Consider the following 23,537-nt stretch of genomic DNA (forward strand, 5'->3'; position numbering starts at 1 on the left):
GCCACAACAATGGTTCCCGTAACCCACCCAGCAATATTGTTAATCTATCCAACTATACTCTTAGCCCAGCAGAAGAATCTGTCCTCTCTCGGGGCCTCTCATTTTGCCCCTCCACCCCCACGAACATGATACAGTTCTGTGGTGACCTAGAATCCTATTTTCGACGTCTCAGACTCAAGGAATATTTCCAACACACCTCTGACCAACATATTAACCCACAGAGTCCTTCCTGCCAACACTACAAAAAGAAGGATTCTGGGTGGACTCCTCCTGAAGGTCGAAACAGCAGCCTGGATTTCTACATAGAATGCTTCCGCCGACGTGCACGAGCTGAAATTGTGGAAAAGCAGCATCGCTTACCCCATAACCTCAGCCATGCAGAACACAGTGCCATCCACAGCCTCAGAAACAACTCTGACATCATAATCAAAAAGGCTGACAAAGGACGTGCTGTCGTCATCATGAATAGGTCGGAGTATGAACAAGAGGCTACTAGGCAGCTCTCCAACACCACTTTCTACAAGCCATTACCCTCTGATCTCACTGACGGTTACCAAAAGAAACTACAGCATTTGCTCAAGAAACTCCCTGAAAAAGCACAAGAGCAAATCTGCACAGACACACCCTTAGAACCCCGACCTGGGGTATTCTATCTGCTACCCAAGATCCATAAACCTGGAAATCCTGGACGCCCCATCATCTCAGGCATTGGCACCCTGACAGCAGGATTGTCTGGCTATGTAGACTCCCTCCTCAGGCTCTTCGTTACCAGCACTCCCAGCTATCTTTGAGACACCACTGACTTCCTGAGGAAACTACAGTCCATTGGTGATCTTCCTAAAAACACCATCCTAGCCACTATGGATGTAGAAGCCCTCTACACCAACATTCCACACAAAGATGGACTACAAGCCGTCAGGAACACTATCCCCGATACTATCACCGCTAACCTGGTGGCTGAACTTTGTGACTTTGTGTCCTCACCCATAACTATTTCACATTTTGTGACAATGTATACCTTCAAATCAGCGGCACTGCGATGGGTACCCACATGGCCCCACAGTATGCCAACATTTTTATGGCTGACTTACAACAACGCTTCCTCAGCTCTCGTCCCCTAATGCCCCTACTCCACTTGCGCTACATTGATGACATCTTCATCATCTGGACCCATGGAAAAGAAGCCCTTGAGGAATTCCACCATGATTATAACAATTTCCATCCCACCATCAACCTCAGCCTGGACCAGTCCACACAAGAGATCCACTTCCTGGACACTATGGTGCTAATAAGCGATGGTCACATAAACACCACCCTATATCGGAAACCTACTGACCGCTATTCCTACCTACATGCCTCTAGCTTTCATCCAGATCATACCACTCGATCCATTGTTTACAGCCAAGCGCTACGATATAACCGCATTTGCTCCAACCCCTCAGACAGAGACAAACACCTACAAGATCTCTATCTTGCATTCCTACAATTACAATACCCACCTGCTGAAGTGAAGAAACAGATTGACAGAGCCAGAAGAATACCCCGAAGTCACCTACTACAGGACAGGCCCAACAAAGAAAACAACAGAACTCCACTAGCCATCACCTTCAGCCCCCATCTAAAACCTCTCCAACGCATCATCAAGGATCTACAACCTATCCTGAAGGACGACCCATCACTCTCACAGATCTTGGGAGACAGACCAGTCCTTGCTTACAGACAGCCCCCCAGTCTGAAGCAAATACTCACCAGCAACCACACACCACACAACAGAACCACTAACCCAGGAACCTATCCTTGCAACAAAGCCCGTTGCCAACTCTGTCCACATATCTATTCAGGGGATACCATCATAGGGCCTAATCACATCAGCCACACTATCAGAGGCTCATTCACCTGCGCATCTACCAATGTGATATATGCCATCATGTGCCAGCAATGCCCCTCTGCCATGTACATTGGTCAAACTGGACAGTCTCTACGTAAAAGAATGAATGGACACAAATCAGACGTCAAGAATTATAACATTCAAAAACCAATTGGAGAACACTTCAATCTCTCTGGTCACTCGATCACAGACCTAAGAGTGGCTATCCTTCAACAAAAAAGCTTCAAAAACAGACTCCAAGGAGAGACTGCTGAATTGGAATTAATTTGCAAACTGGATACAATTAACTTAGGCTTGAATAGAGACTGGGAATGGATGAGTCATTACACAAAGTAAAACTATTTCCCTAGGGTATTTCTCCCTCCCACCCCACCCCCCACTGTTCCTCTGATATTCTTGTTAACTGCTGCAATTAGCCTACCTTGCTTGTCACCATGAAAGGTTTTCCTCCTTTCCCCCCCCCCTGCTGCTGGTGATGGCTTATCTTAAGTGATCACTCTCCTTACAGTGTGTATGATAAACCCATTGTTTCATGTTCTTTGTGTGTGTGTGTGTGTGTGTGTGTGTGTGTGTATAAATCTCTCCTCTTTTTTTTCCACCAAATGCATCCGATGAAGTGAGCTGTAGCTCACGAAAGCTTATGCTCTAATAAATTTGTTAGTCTCTAAGGTGCCACAAGTACTCCTTTTCTTTATATTCAACGTAACCTAGAGCCACACTGATGATCCACCCATCTCTGACCTGTTTCATTTACGCTTTGCTGATGGACTCATTTGCTTGTCCAACTTTAATGTTGCAGTAGTATTTCTATTTTTTATTGTTTAATTTTTGTTGCCTTTTGTGGAATTTGGAGAAGTAGTTTCTCAAATATAATACTTCTTAAAAGCTTGAAAACATGAAGTGTCCATAAGTCCTGTTTCTAGAACAGAATGTCTTATTATCCTTCTTCAAAAGATAAGGGGTAAGTGTCAGGGCATTGATGATGACACAACTCAAATAACATTCAGTTTCTGTATTTGGTAATTGATCAAATGGCAGCCTAATAGAGAAAAATAATGTGAACAGTTCCTATGGAAAGTCACAGGCTAAGCAACCAGATGAGTTTGTAAATGATGCTTCAAAACAAAAAGAGAAGAAATGCTGTGTCTGATTTTCAAAGTAGGCCTCCTGTTTAGGTGCAGTTGTGCCCTCACAATCATGTCCTTCTGACTTATTCATGCTTTCTCCTGATCATTCATTGTGTGTGCCAGTACTTGGGAATTCAAAATCACACCTACGAAACTGGAGGTCTGATTTGAAAGTCAGCCCTACAAATACATCAGCACACACCTAAGCAACCTGATGTAGAACTATAACATTGGAAAACATTTCCCTCCATTATCTTAAAATGATTGATTTCTTTATAGCTAGTTGATATGATATATTTTTCCCCTAGAACTCAGTACTCTCCTCCTCCTCCTTGTTTACTATCTATATTGTCAATCCCTTTTCCTAGATTCTACCACAGGGCTTTGACATTACATTAGACATTACAATAGACATTACATGCTGACTCAAGTTTCAGCTGACTGGAAATTACAGCATCTGTGATCCTAAAAGTGACAACAGGGCTAGATATAACCTAATATCTGATTGGAACCATCTGGTAGATTCACGTGCTTTCTGAATCTATTATCTTTCCACTTCAGGTGAGGGACAAAGAAAAAAATATTTTTTACTTGTATTTTAGTAGTAAGAAGAAAAGGAGTACTTGTGGCACCTTAGAGACTAACAAATTTATTTGAGCATAAGCTTTTGTGAGCTACAGCTCACTTCATCGGATGAGGTGTCTGTACAGCAGTTAGCACAGACAATCATACAAGTAGGTATGGTCTTCAAATTTGGAAGGATGAAAATACCTCCATATTCACCTCCACATAATACTTATAAATGGGAGTTGTAGCAGAATGTTCATATCTTTTTGTGACTCTGGCCCATTGTGAATCTGGCCCAAAATTATAGTATCAACCTGTGATAACAGTCAGAGACAGCCCTAATTCAGACCCCATTCCTAAAACACTGAGAGGAATTTGAATGTGGGTTTATGTTTGTCAAACTCTCTTTACATCCCACACCTGAACTTCAAAAGGTCCATTCTTCCTCCAGGAGAGCATAACTTTTTGTGATTTTGATAAAGTGTCAGGAATGGGAAATATCACAGAAATCAGAACTAAGTGGACACTTATTCACTACCTGATCTTACATAATTAGAGAAATGTATGGCCAGAGTGAATGAATCTAAAGCAGCTTGCAAATTATTTATTTCCATTTTAAAAAAATCAAATAATGTCTAGTTCTGACATCTTTCAGGGACTCGTAAATACAGATAAAAGTTAGATAATTGTGCCTGAATTCTTTTTGGCTTGCTGGGAAATATAAGTCAGTGCTTTGTTTTGATTTTTGAAATCCAGAATATAGTTCCTCTCCAAAGTATTGTATACATCTATCTCCTTTCATTTAAAATGCACTCACATGCAAACATATTTCCAAAAGCTTTATGCTTTAAATAAAAGTTGTGAATGTTGATGATGATCAGTATATAACCAATTAATGCTTGTCTTCCTTTATGTCCAATGCACTTGTTTCAGATGAACTATCTACAACTTAGGTATTCATAGATGAAGCGTGGCAGGAATATTGACAGGGCTATTATCTCAGAGGTGTAACAACTAAACTGTGATTGAAAGGATTTCCTGGCAGGTAGATGCAGGTGCTTTGAAAGGCAAAAGCTGACGTTTTAAATGCATTTCTGTCATCCAAGCATTACAGTTTACTTAGACTTTCCCCTGTTAAAGTGAGGTAACCGACAAGCAGCCTATCACTAATGAGTGTCATTCCTCAGAAACTTTCCATGGTCACAGTGGGACCAATTTCCTTCCCACCCTGTGGAATTATGCATGTAAATCCCACTAGAGACTAGACAAGGAAATATCTTCAGCAATATACCTAAAGCCAGTAGGTAGGTGTGTGTGTGCTTGATTTTTTTTATTTTGAGATGCTGTTGGAATTCAAGGTCAAGCTTGATAAACAGAATCACTCATGAATAGCCAAGGAATATATTAGCACTTGGCTGCTCCTTTTGTTGGTTCTGCTTTTTCTTTACTCTCCTTTCCCTCAAACCCCTTTTCTGTAGCTTTTTGATATACTCTAGTTCTTATTGTATTTGGGCTTGATACTGCCCTTCATTCTCAGGACAAAAACTCCCAATTTGCTTAGTAAGCACTGGCCCTAAATAAGCATCTCTAAAATCAGACAAGAAAATGTAAAAGGGGATGGGATCAAATCAGAGAGCGGTGGAGATTTGGGAAGAAAAGGTAAAGTGTGAGATGAGTGACAGGAAGTGATGAAATGAAAGAGAAGAGGAGGAACAAGGGCCTGAGAGAAGCATGGATAAATGACAAAGAGAAACAGAACTCTAGTGTGTGAGAGAAAAGCAGACCCTTTAAAATATGTTTTTAAAACTCATACCCCATCCCCCCCATACAAAACCCATTTCCCAGAGGCATTTTCAAGCTTTCAGGGTTTTTTTGGGGTGTGTGTGGAGGGTGTTCTTTATTTTTAAATATAAGAGTTTGAGGACTGGCCATCATGCCATGTGGTGTTGGCCCTGGCCTCTCCTTTCCTACAACATTAGGGAGTTTAGAAGCAGTATGCAGAAGGGCCTGGTTCATGGTTACCCTGCGTCTTATTTGTGCTGGACACGCAGCCATGTGTCATTGCTGTATGGCTAGTTTTTGTGCACTTTCTATCATCAGCCTCCAGTTTGGTTTCTGTGTCACTCAAAACAGTCTATCCAGACTAAAAGGTCATCTGCTGCTATTAGGAACATGCATAAGTAATAGAATCTGTTTCCATAGCAATGAAAATCTACCGGGTAAGTGCTCTGAAAAGCTCTTTTCTGTTTTCTCTATATATTTAATAGCTAAATGAAAGACGGGTCAGAGGGTTTATTATTGTTTTAGAGCTGCATTAAATGTAGTAGTAGTAAAGGGTATTTAAAAAAGAAACAAACCAAAAATCAATCTGTTAAATCAATTAGAAAACCCTGTCAATTTACTTTTGTATTTTAGCTTCGCCTATGGTGACCCGATGTCCCGATTTTTATAGGGACGGTCCCAATATTCAAGGCTTTTTCTTAAATAGGCACCTCTTACCCCCTCCACCCCCATCCCAATTTTCCCAAACGTGCTATCTGGTCTACCTTAGCCCCAGATTAAATAAACAAACTATGATGATGCTTATTTTATATGGTTTTCAACAGTACACATCGCACATCAAATCAGCCAATACCAGATCTTCCCAAATACAAAGCTTCTTAAATTAGTGATTTTTAAAATATGTTTGCAAGATAACTTCATAAAGGTACCTAGAAGAAGCCTGTTACACACTTTCTCTTCAGTTTCATAAGCTGGTGGTTGAGGCATGCATTTAAGGCATTTCTGTCAATCTGTGTTTATTCTGTCTCCTGTCATAACAGATTGGATAACAGTCAGTGGTATTACATGCTGAGACTTTTTTTTTTTATACCTGCAACTAAAATGATGGAAAATATCTGGGACAGAGACTGTTGCCAATAAACACTGATGCTGAAAGCTACGTTAATGAAGGAAACGTAATACAGTCCAAGAATAAGCCTGGTGTATTAACACCTCTTCAATCATTTTAAATATTTTCCTTTTTATTGTCATTACATTTCATTTCTTTATTTTTGCTTAAGTATATTTTAGATAAGTGAATGCAGTTTGGAGAATTATGGTCTGACTCATTGCACTACTGAATTTAAGAGTCACACATCAGTTTGCAAAGCATTTATGTTCTGGAGCTTACAATAATAAGATGCACTAGAACCCACAAAGTAATTGCTTCATAAAATGATTAAGCACAGACTTTCCAGTTCCTTCATAACTGTTTGCAGACCCAGAATTCCTGACTCCAGGACCAGATTAAGGCATAGGAAATATAGGCTATGCATAAGACCTTAGCTCCTGGAGTCATGTGATTACAGCAGAATTTCAGCTTTAAAAACAAACAAAATAACCCCTACATTTTTAGATTGTGAAGACAAGTTAGAAAATGTGATCCAAGTATAACTGATGCAGTGACACTTGCCTGAATATGGACAAATTCTGAAACTATAGTTCTCAGGGAGCTGAACTGCCTTATTCATCTCAGTTGGGAGTTACCACCAAGATCCAGTGCTCTGGAGCTCTGCCAACAGCATGCCACTATAAGACTGTGGAAAAGAAGAGTGCACTGGACCTGGCACATCCAACCGTCCAAGCTGCTGGGATAAATACATTGATGGCACCCTTACTGTCAGCCCTTTTACTCTTGAGGAGACTGGAATTTACTGCTAATGCCATTTCAATTGGTATAATAGCTTACTCTAGTGCAGTGGTTCTCAAAGCTGGTCTGCTGCTTGTTCAGGGAAAGCCCCTGGCTTGTCGGACTGGTTTGTTTACCTGCTGCATCCACAGGTTCAGCCAATAGTGACTCCCACTGGCCGCGGTTCACCACTCCAGGCCAATGGGGGCTGCGGGAAGTGGCGCGGGCCAAAGGACATGCTGACAGCCCTTCCCACAGCCCCGTTGGCCTGGAGCGGTGAACCGCTGTGGACACGGCAGGTAAACAAACCGGTCCGGCGAGCCAGGGGCTTTCCCTGAACAAGCGGCAGACTGACTTTGAGATCCACTGCTCTATATGAGAATCTTGGATCATAAGCTGTTTGGGACATGGACTGTCTTTGCCTTCTGTGTTTGTGCAGCACTTCGGACAATAGGGTCCTGCTCCATGACTTGTGCTCCCAGGAATTACTGCAACCAAATAATAAATAAATAGAGTGAGCCTGACCTTTGAATTTTGTTTGGCTTCTGTCAGTTTGCATCTGATTTACACAAGTACGAATATAGGTCTGGTCTATGTCTTTGTGGAGTGGGGGGGCGCAGAGGAAGGGAAGAGTCATAAAATGTAGGCTAGGAAAATGTGTGTGACTGCTGCTCCCAATAGCGCCATTTTTTTCTTTTTTTAAATGTAGGGTCTATTTCAATTTTTATATATATATATATATATATATATATATATATATATATATATATATATATATATATATATGTTAAGGCACCTAAGGTGGTTTCTCCATGCATAGAAAAAGAAATTAGAGATTCCACTTTTTTTTTAATTAACTTGGTAGTTCATGTACAAAATAATATTCTAATGAATTCCACAATGAAACTTTTTTTTTTTTTTGGTGCGGATGGTGGAGTGGTATTGTGCTTTGCTTGTATTTCTGGAGTGCTTTAGTGTCTGTGTGTCTCCCTCTGCTCAAGCGTTTGATTCTTTTGACATGGGCATCCATTGATTTCAGCAACATACTGTATTTAGGCTTTTGTGGTTTTTTGTTTTGCTTTGTTTGTTTTTTTTTACATTTTTGTCCCTTTCACACTTGCTAGACTGTTGTTTGAAACAATTGTGTTCTTGCAATTCATTTAATTTCAGAATCAGATCATCAGAATGTAGACAAAAAGCTTTAAGCAAACTATTATATTTGTCCATTTACTTGCTCACTGCTATCCTCACCCTTTGCTATTTATGGAGTAATTTGCTACTCATACTATTCGTATTTTTTTTTAATTTTTTGCTGCATCTGCAGTTGTATTTTCCAATTTGGAGAGGGTACACAGCTGTATTACCAGAAGAGCTGAGTCAGAGTGTGATGTTAATTGTCTAACATACCTTAGAACATGCTTTGTTGCATTGCTGAAATATGTCAATGGCTTTTTTAATGCGCGGTTAGATTATTTGAAATATGTCTCATGAAATGTAAAAAGAGATTTGTGTTTGAGAGACAAGCTGCTAACCATCCTCTAATGATTGTTCTCCTGTTGAATTTTATGAGAAATTAAGTCACTGGAAATGAGGAATTCTATCAGAACAGGTTAAGAAAATAACATGCTTCTTTTAAGCAGGCATTTTGCCATGGAGGCTCTTGAAATTAGTATATGACAGCAAAGGCAAATTAATTTATGTAATTAAGTGTCTCCTTTGAAAGTAACTAAATAATAGCTTTTAGGTCTGGTAGGTATTTTTGTATGGATATGCATGGGTCTCTTTCTGCTCTGATTCTAACACGGACTCTTCAGCATCTTATCATTTAAATCATTCTCTGCCATGTTAGCATGATGAGGTGTATTTAAGCATTCTGGATCTGTTGCTGACTCTGTGAGACTCCATTGTACCTCAGTTGCCTCCTCTGTCAGATAGGTATAGTACCTGCCATGCCAATATAACAGGTGTAATCTGATATGGGCATACGTAATGCATGTTTGTAAACACTCTGGGCTCCTTTGCTCAAAAGCAATATATTGAAGTTCAAAATATTCATTTATAACTCTGTTTTGATGGTTGCATATGATGATGCAGGGTGCCATTTTATCTGAAATAATATTTTCAGACTGTGAATAGGAGGAAAATTGGCTTTGGATGACCAAAGTGAAAAAACAAAGACAGGTGCTGCATTACTGGCAAAGGCAACCACAGTTGTATGGCAGAAATGGAATGGGGAGCTCTGACTGCCCCAGCTAAAGTGGGAGGGAATGTATAGGGGAGCACTGTTTACCTAACACAGGGAGAGAAAAGAGTCTGAAAAGAGTCCATTATTGCTATATAGAAACACACACACCCTCGAGGGATGTGGCCACATGGCCAGCTGCCTAGCCCTTGGGCTCAGAGCTGGCACCTCCGAATCCTCCTGTAGCTTATGCACAATCTCTCCCAGAACTTCAACCAAACATGTGAGCCTTCTGGTTTCTCTCTTCAAGGGGCCACTGATACTTTGTGCAGAATTGCATCACATTATTGCTCTTTACTTAATTTCATGATAGAAACATAGCGCTATACAAAATTTAAAAAACCCCTGCATGTACTTCTCTACCTCAGTTTCCTCACCACTCCAGAACATTGTTTGGGCTGGAGTCAGAGTCCTGTTGGCCCATCTAGAGTCTTCTGCTGCAGTGCATGGCTTCTGTTATGACCTTGCTTCCTCTGACCTTGGCACGTCCTATTACCAGATTTGCCCATTACTTTGGGGTATGCTCATTTATTAGGGTTAACCTTGGGGATGTGTGTGTGTGTGTGTGTAATTCTATCAATGTACTGTTTGCCACTTGTGTTTTCATATGGAGCGCTACTCCTCCCTTCTGCAAGTCTCCTCTCAATGGAGCTATCCTGCAGTATGTTCCCCAGGGCTGGGTTCCTCCAGCCCCAGAACCAGATGAATGAACACACACACGTGCACACACACACACTAACAGAGCAAGTCTGAGTGGACCGGGTCAATCAGCACTCTCAAGCTGACCCCCTTGTATGTCTCTAGACTCAATGGGCTGGATCAAGCAGCACTTTCAGGCTGCCACCCTCAGTGCCAAAGATACCGCACCGGAATAGAGTAAGCCTGAGCAGCCTGGATCGAACAACACTTCCAGTCTGCCACCCTTATGTACTCCTGGAATCAGCGGACTGGGTCAAGCAGCACTTTCAAGCTGCCACCCTCATATGTCACAGGTTTAGCACGTCCCTAACCCCACTTTCATGTCACAATTGTACTGGTAGTAACCCACTTCATGAGCAAACCCCACAGTATTTTTAGGTGCTACAGGGATCTTTAGCTTAGGTAAAAGAAGCGTTACTGCAGAGTGAACGGGGAAGCTAAAAACACAGAAGAGTAATGTTTAGAGAGGGAGAGAAGCAACCAGCTTAACCATAAAAGTTATTTATTGAATTATAATAATTACACAAGGAGAACCTAAACCATCATAACTGTTACATTATTAAAGGTTAATACCTGAGGTAGAAAAGAAAACAGAGAGAGGGAGGGAAGGATCTCACCCACGCCATGAGGCTTGAACTGGTCAGGGTTCCCAGGTGAGGGTGGTAGCTCAGGGTTCTGAGTGCTGGAGACAGGCAGAGCCCCCAGCATGATCAGTCCGGAGAAGATGGAGTACCAGGGAAGTGATGTATAGTTTAGATCCAAGCATCAGAACACTTACTTGAACAAAGGTAGGGGTTTTTGTAGGGAAACAACAATGGTTCAAGGGAGAACACTAGATTTGTTTATGGGTAAACTGATGACTCAAGGGTTTTCTTTAGGCTAGACAATAGGAGCTGATCCCTCTTGGCAATGGGTGGTGGTTTCTTCCAGGGAGCTCGCAATGGAATTAGGCTGTTTCAGTATTTGGATATCAATCAAGGATTCATTACTAGAATTGGTCTGATAACTGCTGTGCTGGGTGTGTGCAGGCATAGGTTCATTAACACCTGGAGCAGAGATCCCCCATGATGCAGTGCTTCCTTGCTTTTCTGGTCTCAGAGTTCAGTGCTGTTCTCCATTCTGTATGCTAATGGCGATGTCTCCCTGTCCCATCTTTCATGCAGGCTAGGGGAGTTGCCTCTGTTCTCCATTCTGTATGCTAATGGAGATGTCTTAATATTGTCAGGAGAGGTCTGGGTGTGTTTCCCAACGCCCTTCACTGCTCTCTGCAAGTCTTTATCTGATTAGTTTTGGTTCAAGCAGAGACTGGTTGTTGGGGGTGTCTTTCATGAGTCAGACAGGCTAGATACTGCGCCCTGGTTCTCCAAGAACACAGAGCTGACTGATATAAGTTTATCCCCTTCCCAAACTGTCAGTATGTCTTGAGCCAAGTTCCCCCTATGGCTCTTTTCAGAGTAGCAGCCATTTTAGTCTGTATTCACAAAAGAAAAGGAGTATTTGTGGCACCTTAGAGACTAACAAATTAATTTGAGCATAAGCTTTCATGAGCTAAAGCTCACTTCATCGGATGCATTCAGTGGCTCTGTTATTCTGTTTGTATATCCGTCTAGCAACACTTTGGCTTCTTTGTTCTGTGTTTGGTAACTTTCCACTCTCCCATTGTTCCTGCACACCAGAGAGAAGATTGAGAGAACTGGTTTCCCTTAGGATGCAGTTACTCCTTTGTTCTCCCCCAGTAACACCTATTGATATGCTGATAGTCCTTTAACAATTGGCTTTTGTCCCCAGTCTGGCAGAGACTTGGCACAACCCTGCCATCTGATGGTGGATACAGAGGAGCATTCATGGTACAATACTTTTCATAGTAACAATTTCATCATAATCTTCATAATTTCAACCAGAATTCATAAGTTGTACAGACAGTTTCTCAAATCATCACAGTGTGACTCAGCTTTTATGGGAGCTGAATTACACTGATACTCACTTTCAGCAAAAAAAAAAATAAGAATGCTGTTTCACCTCCATGAATTCAGACTGTAATGCATATCTCAGCTCTTTGACTTGGCTTTCATCTCCCCAGACCTGCACACAAATAAACAAATAGAACTATTTCTCTCAAAGGCAGGGAAGGAAGAAAGATTTATTGTTGGTTTTATTTGAAATCCCTGGAGGTGTTCAGATATTATGGTGCTAGGACCATATAAGTACTTAGGTGAAATTCTTCTGTTTGTCTTTCTCTGGACCACTGTGTGGGGATCATCTATTAGGAGTTAGTGGATTTATCACATGTCCCGGTTAATATTCCCCCTCTGTGATCCCTCGAGGGTGCCCTCTTTAGGTTCCCAGCTCCTCAGCCATTACCACTCTTGATAAAGGCCCACATCTCTCTTCCTCCTGACCGGAGTTTTTCCACTTCCCTGGCTACTCTGTGATATTCCTAGCAAGCCAGACTGCCTAAAGAGGCCAGCATTAAAACTTTGCTTTCTCTCCAGAGGTTGTGAACAGTATAATGGTCTATAATTTTCCACCCAGCCCTTTATAAGCAAGCACATTTATTCATAAGGTGACAGCATTAAAGAAAAAAGCATTAAAAACAAAAAAAGAATCTACCCATATATTAAAAAGCTTACCTGAGGTACACTAACTTCAACCTCAGACTCTGGTAGGTGTCGGTTCTTCAAAACCCACAAATGGGTTTTCTCTGTGGTTACAAGTTCATAACTGTCTCAGATTCAGAACCAGAACAACCATAAGTAATTCAGTCTTTCCTTTATACAGCTTCGGACTTTGATCTTGGCCTCAGGTAACAAGTGATCAGACGATAGCCCATGCCTCCGGGCATACCTTCAGAAAGCTGGGTTTTGGCATAACAAGAGGTATGGAATTTGCATTCACCTCACCCTAGACGTTACCCAGGAAAACCACTTAACACTTTCTGTTCCCAAAGTCTATTTTTGTCTAGCACATTTTTCACATTGTCCACAATAATACATAAACCGTTCATTTAATACAATGCACCCAAAAGATACTTCATTCAATAAGGTGAATTGCTGGGAGAGCAGCTGAGCCCTGCTTAGGGGGTGGGGCTTCTGACTAGGGGTCCTATAAAGGTAGCCAGCCAGTCAGGCAGCGGCACAGACAGCTGCAGCGGCACAGGAGCTAGCAAACAGAGCTCTAAACAGGGGAGTTTGAGTGGGAGTTTGTATTGTGGTGCTTGTTTGGGGTTTGTTTTTGCTGGGGGGTGTGTGGTCTTTTTGGCGTGTCTTGTGTTTCCCAGATTAACAGGATTTAGGTGGGAAGGTGATGACAGATATGGAGGCAGCTGTGGGAGTGACTCCTGTAGTGGAAGACACATTGAGGATGACTGGATGTGGAAGCTGTGGTATGTACATGATCCTGGAGGGGGGAACCGGTAAGAGTTTTTTCTGCATTAAATGTCATCTGATAGAGCTGATGGAGGAAAAGATCCGAGGTTTGGAGATGCAGGTGGAAAGTCTGGTTGAGTTGAGGAGGGGGTTTGAGCAGATGATGGAGCAAAGATATGAGGTATCTGAAGGGAAAAGCTCAGACTCACGGATGGAAGCAGGGCTGGGGAATTTTGAGGGGAGACTGGGTGAGGAAAGTGGTCAGTGGAAACATGTGACTCAAAGAACCAGGCAGAGGAAAAGACGGGCTAGTGAAGGAGAAATAGAGCTTAGGAACAGGATTGCAGAGTTGGAAAATGAAGAAGGGGCTCAGCAGGTAGTCGCTGAAAGTGGAAGGGTAAGGAAGAAGAGAAGAGAGGCTAGTCCTATAGGAAAAGCGGAAGAGTCAAGGGAGACTAGACCAAATATGAGCCCCAGGAGGATACAGGATGGGTTGAAGAAGATTATAAGGGAAAATAGGAATGGAAAGAACTTGCAGCCAGAGGGAACAGGGGAGAGACTGGAGAATAGCACCGTCACCAGGAAAAGGCAGGTCTATGTGATCGGGGACTCTTTATTGAGAAGACAGGCCTGTAACTAGAACTGATCCAGAGAATAGAAGGGTGTGCTGTCTTCCGGGTGCTAAGATACGGGATGTAGACCTGAGGTTGAAAAGGATCCTAAAGGGAGCGGGAAAGAATCCCCTAATTATTCTTCATGTGGGAACAAATGATACGGCTAGATTCTCGCTGGAAAGTATTAAGGGAGACTATGCTAGGCTGGGGAAGACGCTTAAGGAAATTGAGGCTCAGGTGATCTTTAGCGGGATCCTTCCTGTTCCTAGAGAAGGGCAACAAAGGTCTGACAAGATTATGACAGTCAACAGATGGCTTAGGCAGTGGTGCTATAAGGAGGGCTTTGGGATGTATGGCCACTGGGAGGCATTCACGGACAGAGGACAGTTCTCTCGGGATGGACTTCATCTGAGTAGGGAAGGAAATAGACTTCTAGGATCAAGGCTGGCACAACTGATAAAGAGAGCTTTAAACTAGGAATTAGGGGGAGATGGATGGGAGATGTCCAGGAAATCTCCATGCCAGATTTTAGCATTGAGAGGGAAGAAGATGAAGTAAGAAAGGTTACAGCTGTTTCTAGGAGAATGTATATAAGGAGTGAGGGCGGTGTGGATACTAGTCTAATAGGTTATACTGGCTGTAGAATGACTGTGCCTAATAGGGTACAAAATGTGAGCGAGGCCAAACAGCAAAAATTAAGATGTTTGTACACCAATGCGAGGAGTCTAGGTAACAAAGTGGAGGAACTAGAGCTACTGGTGCAGGAAGTGAAATCAGATATTATAGGGATAACAGAAACATGGTGGAATAGTAGTCATGACTGGACTACAGGTATTGAACGGTATGTGCTGTTTAGGAAAGACAGAAACAAAGGTAAAGGTGGTGGAGTAGCATTGTATATCAATGACGAGGTAGAATGTAAAGAAATAAGAAGCGATGCAATGGATAAGACAAGTCCGTGTGGGCAAAAATTACATTGGGGAAGAAAACTAGTAAAGCCTCTCCTACGATAGTGCTTGGGGTGTGCTATAGACCTCCGGGATCTAATTTGGATATGGATAGAGCCCTTTTTAATCTCTTTAATAAAGTAAATACTAATGGAAACTGCGTGATCATGGGAGACTTTAATTTCCCAGATATAGACTGGAGGACCAGTGCTAGTAATAATAATAGGGCTCAGATTTTCCTAGATGCGATAGCTGATGGATTCCTTCATCAAGTAGTTGCTGAACCGACTAGAGGGGATGCCATTTTAGATTTAATTTTGGTGAGTAGCGAGGACCTCATAGAAGAAATGGTTGTAGGGGATAATCTTGGCTCAAGTGATCATGAGCTAATTCAGTTCAAACTAAATGGAAGAATTAACAAAAATAAATCTGCAACTAATGTTTTTGATTTCAAAAGGGCTGGCTTTCAAAAATTAAGGAAATTAGTTAGGGAAGTAGATTGGACTGAAGAATTTATGGATCTAAAGGTAGAGGAGGCCTGGGAATACTTTAAATCAAAACTGCAGAAGCTATCGGAAGCCTGTATCCCAAGAAAGGGGAAAAAATTCATAGGAAGGAGTTGTAGACCAAGCTGGATAAGCAAGCATCTTAGAGAGGTGATTAAGAAGAAGCAGAAAGCATACAGGGAGTGGAAGATGGGAGGGATCAGCAAGGAAAGCTACCTAATTGAGGTCAGAACATGTAGGGATCAAGTGAGACGGGCTAAAAGTCGAGTAGAGTTGGACCTTGCAAAGGGAATTAAAACCAATAGTAAAAGGTTCTATAGCCATATAAATAAGAAGAAAACTAAGAATGAAGAAGTGGGGCTGCTAAACACTGAGGATGGAGTGGAGGTTAAAGATAATCTAGGCATGGCCCAATATCTAAACAAATACTTTGCCTCAGTCTTTAATAAGGCTAAAGAGGATCTTAGGGATAATGGTAGCATGACAAATGGGAATGAGGATATGGAGGTAGATATTACCATATCTGAGGTAGAAGCGAAACTGAAACAGCTTAATGGGACTAAATCGGGGGGCCCAGATAATCTTCATCCAAGAATATTAAAGGAATTGGCACCTGAAATTGCAAGCCCATTAGCAAGAATTTTTAATGAATCTCTGTAAACTCAGAAGTAGTACCGAATGATTGGAGAATTGCTAATATAGTTCCCCTTTTTAAGAAAGGAAAAAACTACAGGCCAGGTAACTACAGGCCGGGTAACTACAGGCCAGTTAGTTTGACATTTGTAGTATGCAAGGTCCTGGAAAAAATTTTGAAGGAGAAATTAGTTAAGGACATTGAAGTCAATGGTAAATGGGACAAAATACAACATGGTTTTACAAAAGGTAGATCGTGCCAAACCAACCTAATCTCCTTTTTTGAAAAGGTAACAGATTTTTTAGATAAAGGAAATGCAGTGGATCTAATTTACCTAGATTTCAGTAAGGCGTTTGATTCCATGCCACATGGGGAATTATTAGTTAAATTGGAGAAGATGGGGATCAATATGATCATCAAAAGGTGGATAAGGAATTGGTTAAAGGGGAGACTGCAACGGGTCCTACTGAAAGGCAAACTGTCAGGTTGGAGGGAGGTTACCAGTGGAGTTCCTCAGGGATCTGTTTTGGGACCAATCTTATTTAATCTTTTTATTACTGACCTTGGCACAAAAAGTGGGAGTGTGCTAATAAAGTTTGCAGACGATACGAAGCTGGGAGGTATTGCCAATTCGGAGAAGGATCGGGATATTTTTCAGGAGGATCTGGATGACCTTGTAAACTGGAGTAATAGTAATAGGATGAAATTTAATAGTGAGAAGTGTAAGGTTATGCATTTAGGGATTAATAACAAGAATTTTAGTTATAAATTGGGGACACATCAATTAGAAGTAATGGAAGAGGAGAAGGACCTTGGAGTATTGGTTGATCATAGGATGACTATGAGCTGCCAATGTGATATGGCTGTGAAAAAGCTAATGCGTTTTTGGGATGCATCAGGAGAGGCATTTCCAGTAGGGATAAGGAGGTTTTAGTACCATTATACAAGGCACTGGTGAGACCTCACCTAGAATACCGTGTGCAGTTCTGGTCTCCCATGTTTAAAAAGGATGAATTCAAGCTGGAGCAGGTACAGAGAAGGGCTACTAGGATGATCCGAGGAATGGAAAACTTGTCTTATGAAAGGAGACTTAAGGAGCTTGGCTTGTTTAGCCTAACTAAAAGAAGGTTGAGGGGAGATATGATTGCTCTCTATAAATATATCAGAGGGATAAATACAGGAGAGGGAGAGGAATTATTTCAGCTCAGCACCAATGTGGACACAAGAACAAATGGGTATAAACTGGCCACTTGGAAGTTTAGACTTGAAATCAGACAAAGGTTTTTAACCGTCAGAGGAGTGAAGTTTTGGAATAGCCTTCCAAGGAAAACAGTGGGGGCAAAAGATCTATCTGGTTTTAAGATTCTACTTGATAAGTTTATGGAGGAGATGTTATGATGGGATAATGGGATTTTGGTAAGTAATTGATCTTTAAATATTCAGGGTAAATAGGCCAAATCCCCTGAGATGGGATATTAGATGGATGGGATCTGAGTTACCCAGGAAAGAATTTTCTGTAGTATCTGGCTGGTGAATCTTGCCCATATGCTCAGGGTTTAGCTGATTGCCATATTTGGGGTCGGGAAGGAATTTTCCTCCAGGGCAGATTGGAGAGGCCCTGGAGGTTTTTCGCCTTCTTCTGTAGCATGGGGCATGGTTGACTTTGAGGGAGGCTTCTCTGCTCCTTGAAGTCTTTAAACCATGATTTAAGGACTTCAATAGCTCAGACATGGGTGAGGTTTTTCATAGGAGTGGGTGGGTGAGATTCTGTGGCCTGCACTGTGCAGGAGGTCAGACTAGATGATCAGAATGGTCCCTTCTGACCTTAGTATCTATGAATCTATGAAGGTCTTCCAAGGATATTGCAGGAAATTGCCATATCTGTCACATCCCACCTGATCAATTCCCTGCAAATATAGAGAGGAACATATCTTCCACCTTCAGTTTAATTGTTCCTACCAGTGTAATTGCCAAAAGCCAATTTTTTATGTTTTGATTTATTCATATGGCATGCACATGAATGAAAAGGGTCCCACATTTTTGTTCCTTTTTTTTTTTCAGACCATCTTGAAAATTTAGCTGATTTCAAATTTCAGCTGAAAATAACTGTTCTTTCTTGCCTATACTGTTCTCTTTTTCTCCTCTGCTACTATTTAACTCTGAAGGATTTGGCTATAGAAGATGCACCAAAAAATCCTTTACAGACTATATTGTATTGTTGTGGTCACCATGTAGGGAAGAGGGAAGAAAATATTGCTCTCTACCTCCTTTATTCTTAACTCTTGCAGATGGGCCACATTTTTCCCTTTATGGTAAGACAATACTCCTGTGCTTTGGGAATAAACAAGATTACAAAGGTCGTCTCTTGTGTTGTCCAAAAGTTTCCTAATTAAACCTGAAACCATGAGACATTAATCCAGTTAATTTCATTACAAACCTGAATCTCAGACCAGGTTCACTGAATTTTGTGAATTTTCTGCAAATCTGGGCCAACTCTTGATCAAAGCTGGACAGTGAGTTTTTTCACACCCCAAAAAAGATGATTCTTTGGCCTTTTCATCTGAGATTCACTTGAAATTATTGTGTGTAGCTGAAGTGGGAGGAGAAGAAGATAAGAGTGGGGCGGAGTCAAAATGTGCACAAACTCACATGAAGTGAAACTGCAAAAATGTTTTAAATTGTGAGTATATCTTTGACATAGTGCAGAGAATAAGAGCTGCTCAGTGAGTATCCTGGACAGAGGTGATGCATGAGAGGGTATGTAGGGTCACATGTCCCCCCCCCCATTTGCTGCTTTACTTGTACTGAGCATGCTCACGCAAACTGAGCATGCTCAATAACACTGCTGAAGTCAGTTATCCTCACTCTGCTCTCCCCACACTATAAGCAGGCATGGGTCATCTCTGATCATGGACCCTGTGGAACTAAGAAATTCTTCTTGATCTCATATAATACAAGTATCAGCTTTTAGAGCTGGCATTTGTGATTTCTATGATCCTTACAGGCACTGTGAAGTTTTTAGTGACCATGTGTGATGTTCTGAAGGGATGGAACTAGAAACTGTCAGGGGACTGGAACATAAAAGATTGTGTGCAGTGGCTGGAGCCAGAGCCAATGGTCAGAGTAAATGTCAGGAACTGGAGCCCAGGATCAGAACTGGAGTCAGAGGCCAGAAACAGAAACCAAGGGTCAGAACTGGGTTTCCTGAACTTAGGCCAGGGCAGTAGTTGGGCTGGGAAAAAAAGCAGGAACAAGACTGGGAACAAGTAGGTGCAGAAGCTATTGCATCCAGGAGTGAATATTTTGAGCAGCCCATCTGCTGACTCTTCCAACCAAACAGAGGCAGTGATCCATCAGACAGTCTAGCTGATGCGGCCCAGCTATGCTCCCTAGGCTGTCAGGACCCTGCAGCTGTGCCTCCTTGGATCTCCTATTCCTGACAGAACCCGAGTCTGCAGGGTGTGGGACTGCCAATACCTCCATGCCGCTACTGCATAGTCACAGTAGGTCTGCAGACATTACCACGCTGACCGCGTGGAGATGAACACCACAGGATATACCACCTCAGAAGGCTGGACTGACAGCTTCCCTCATCCAGATGCTCAGTTAAAGCTCAGCAAGAGTTCCAGGAAATGTATGTGCAACAAGGTGGATTCCCCAGCCAGCTGTAGTGATGGACCTGTATATTGGCTTGCTCTCAGACTCCTGACTCTGGCTTGGACCCTTGGCTTCTGTCCTTGAACTCCAACACCAATCCTCACCCCTGGCTTCCGTACTTGACCTTTGTTTTGGTATTGAGACTCTGGCTTTTGACCTCTGGTTTTGGTACTTGGACTCTGGCTATGACCCCAGCTTTGACTCTTGAATGGTGGCTCTGTTCCTCCCCTTTGGAATTTATACTAGGACCCTGACCCCAGTCCCAAACTCAGGTTACCACTTTTAGTCTCCAACCCAAGTTTTGACTCCTGATCTTGACACCTCAGTTCTGGCACCTGACTGCCCAAGCCGCAGGTGGCATAAGTGTAGTTTCTAGAGGTCCATGGAGCTCTCACAGAGAGAACACCTGATAAACCAGAACCATTGACTATAGTAGTACTATGTCAATAATGAATTTTCAGTTCACTGGCAATTTCAAGAAATAGTTTGTTTTTTTTAAAGGATCATGAAAATGTTCAGGATTTTTGGAAAAGTGAAAAGTTGAAAAGAAAATTTGTTTTGTGTTGAATGGAACATTTCATTAAATCAAAAATTAAACATTTCAACTTTGGCCATCTTTAAAGTTTTTTTTGTGGGGGGATTTATTTCAAACCAAAGTCATTTTGAACAAAAAAAATCAAAAATATTTTCAAAATGAAACGTTGAAACAAAACATTTTTGGGGGAATTGTTTGTTTGAATGCAGACAATTCAGCAAAGTAGATTATTTTGCCAAAGCTACATTTCTCCACCCTCCCCCGAAATAAAGTTCTGACTGAAAAATTTTATCCAGCTCTAGACTGGGGCATATCTGTAGTGCAAAATTAATTGGGCTTTGTAAATGATGGAGCTCTTCTCTTCTCTTCTCTTCTCTTCTCTTCTCTTCTCTTCTCTAAAAAGTAACTTTTGACTACCTTCTCCTTTTGCTGCTGGACTACTGAAAATCATAAGAATTACACCCTCTCTCTTACTGTACCAAAGATCTGAAAAAAATCAATCAATTTCTGCTTTCTTTGCCAATTGTCCTTGGGTACAGACATCACAACAATTGCTTTATTGCTGTCTGGACTACAGAAGAACCAATAAATACAATCCTGTAATCCTGTTACATTTTTGTGGACCAAAGTGCCAACACATTGCACCTGATTTCTTCATTTAGTAGCTAATGAGGAACAGCGATGTCATGATCCTGTTGGCTTCTTGAATTTTTTTAATCCATACTCTTATTACAGACACAAATACAGGGACAAAAATGTAGCATTTACCCCCTGGCCTGAGGAAGGGATCATGCAGAACTGCTGTTCCCCATAGGGAGCTGAAGAAGGGACATTGTGCAGAGAAATTCTGAAGGATGATGCAGCTTATTCTCCCCAAAAAATCTATTTGATCCATGAGGCTAATGACCTGCTTGCTCCCTTCTTCCTGTTGGCTCATAAGCAACCTGGGGGCACAGGGAGGGAGCAGCCAGTTAAATAATTATACTCTGGCCCAAAGAAAATATTGGTACTTGGGATGGGCAAATATCAAAAGGATCCGTGATATCACTTTGGATAAGCATCAAAACCTTTCTGATATGTATATTAGGCTGGAAATCTCATGAGATGAGATCTCCTATGTCACTTTTTCACCACTTTCTGCTAAATATTGCAAGTATAGCATTTCTTAATGCTTATTTAATATTTTAGCATTTTGGCTTCTAGTCTTGTGTGCTGCTCCTCCCTTCCCTCCAACACAGAGAGAGAGAGAGAGAGAGAGAGAGAGAGAGGGGAGTCTTACTGTTTAAAAACTTTTCTGAACCTCCAAAAGACACTGATTTAATTCAGTGCCAAGTTTGGGGCATTTTTTTGGAGATAAAAATGCCCCAGTGCCGACAGGTAGGGGTGTGTGTGCTGGGCTTTATTTGCTTAGTGTTCAAGGAAAATAGGATCAGGGACCAACGATCTAAGTGTATTTGAGAGGGACTTTTCTTGCCTTTAAAATTGAATCTCCTTAAATATGGAAAAGAACTAAAGAGGTTTTGGTTGGTTTTTTTTTGTTTTGTTTTTGTTTTTACAGTTGCATTGAATGCAATTGTCTTTAAAGTCTTTAAAAAGATATTTTCAAACAACAACAAAAGTTTCAGCTGGGGAAAACAATTATTTTCTTTTTTTGCATGGCTGCTTTGAACTTGATTGTGAGTAAGCTTTGATGCTCTGTTTATAATCCTTTAAATGAAAATCAACACAATGGTAATGGTAATCCAGTGAAAAATGCACACACCATTTTAAGTATTGCTGCTTGTATGTCTGTTTCTTGTTGGGGTTTTTGAGGGATTTATTTGAAATTCTTTTACTTACATTTTTATTCTAATTCTAATTGATTTTGATAATGTCATCATCATGCCTAAAGATTTTGGCATTTCTCTCCCCCCCCCATAATTCTTTCAGTCCTGCTAAAACATATAATTTTATCTTGTTCTCTGGAAACTAACTTTCTTGTGTTTAATAAATATCCCATCAACTATGTGGAATTCAGCCAGTTTTTCTTTTGCAGTTTGTCTGTCTGTCTCTTTCTTCCCCCAACCTGCAGATCTCACAGCTCTACTCCTTTTCTACTACTCAACCAAGACACATCCCCTAAGCATTCTCAAAAATATGTCACGCAGATTGATAGGGCTTTATTCAGGCTTTCAAATGTATACAAAAGATCTGTCTGCTGCTGCTGTGACTTTTGATAACTTATTAGCATTGGAAAATTTTGAAAAGTGATATGATTTTCTTCACTTACAAACTATTTTTCATTTAAGGAGAAGATTGCAGCAGGCATTGTCTATCACTTTTCTCTTCAACTTTCCATTTTTTCTCTTAACTGATTGGATGAAATTCCGCAGAGTTTCCATATATAGCCTACAGTTACAAAATATTGCCACCCTGTCCTGAAAGTTTGTAATTTTAAGTAAACTGCTCACCTTTTAGAGCATCTCTGAACATTAGAGGGTTGCTGTATTATTTTTAGAGCTTCATTTTTCTGGTGACCACTAACTGCCCATAAAAACAATGGTTAGAAAACTAACTTGTTCTTCTCTGTGTAGTTAAATGATTTAAAACAGAATAGGGTGAGAGAGAGGACACTGGCTGAAGTGGACATAGAAACACTGAGACACAGACACCATAATGCGGTAGAATGTGGATGCTACAACATCATTTAAAACTATTACAGAATCAGAGTACCACCCAAAATAGCTGGCAGGATTGTTCCAGTGCAGTTCCCAGTGGGTTCCAATAGTGCAGTAGTTCTGAACCTATTTACCATTGTGGGCCACATATGCAGCCCACAATGTGTTATGTGGGCCTCATCCAATACTACCTGTGTGGCCCTGAGGATGTCACATGGGCCACAGCCCTGTGCTGATTGGGCTGAAAGTTGAGAACCACTGCAATAGAGTGTTATGAACTTGAGTACGGCTCTGAAGACCATGCCAATTCTAGGCCTGCCAAGAGACCCTGTCAGGGTCCTGACCTCTCCCTTCTCCCACAACAAATATAGGTGAAATGGGACAGGATGGAGATGAGGGAAGCCACAAACTATACCAGACATAGAGACA

At 41.4% G+C, this 23,537-nt stretch overlaps 1 long non-coding RNA gene across 1 annotated transcript in view; it reads left to right on the forward strand.

Annotated features, from left to right (window-relative positions):
- LOC122460409 overlaps positions 1 to 20,497 on the forward strand; it is a 33,332-nt gene extending 12,835 nt beyond the window's left edge. The window contains exon 3 of the long non-coding RNA XR_006281690.1: positions 19,264 to 20,497. This is a non-coding gene — a long non-coding RNA (uncharacterized LOC122460409). The remainder of the gene's footprint in view (positions 1 to 19,263) is intronic.
- The last annotated feature ends 3,040 nt before the right edge of the window (positions 20,498 to 23,537 follow it).

This window comes from Dermochelys coriacea, chromosome 5 (assembly GCF_009764565.3).
Source record: "Dermochelys coriacea isolate rDerCor1 chromosome 5, rDerCor1.pri.v4, whole genome shotgun sequence".
Taxonomy (NCBI): Eukaryota; Metazoa; Chordata; order Testudines; family Dermochelyidae; genus Dermochelys; species Dermochelys coriacea.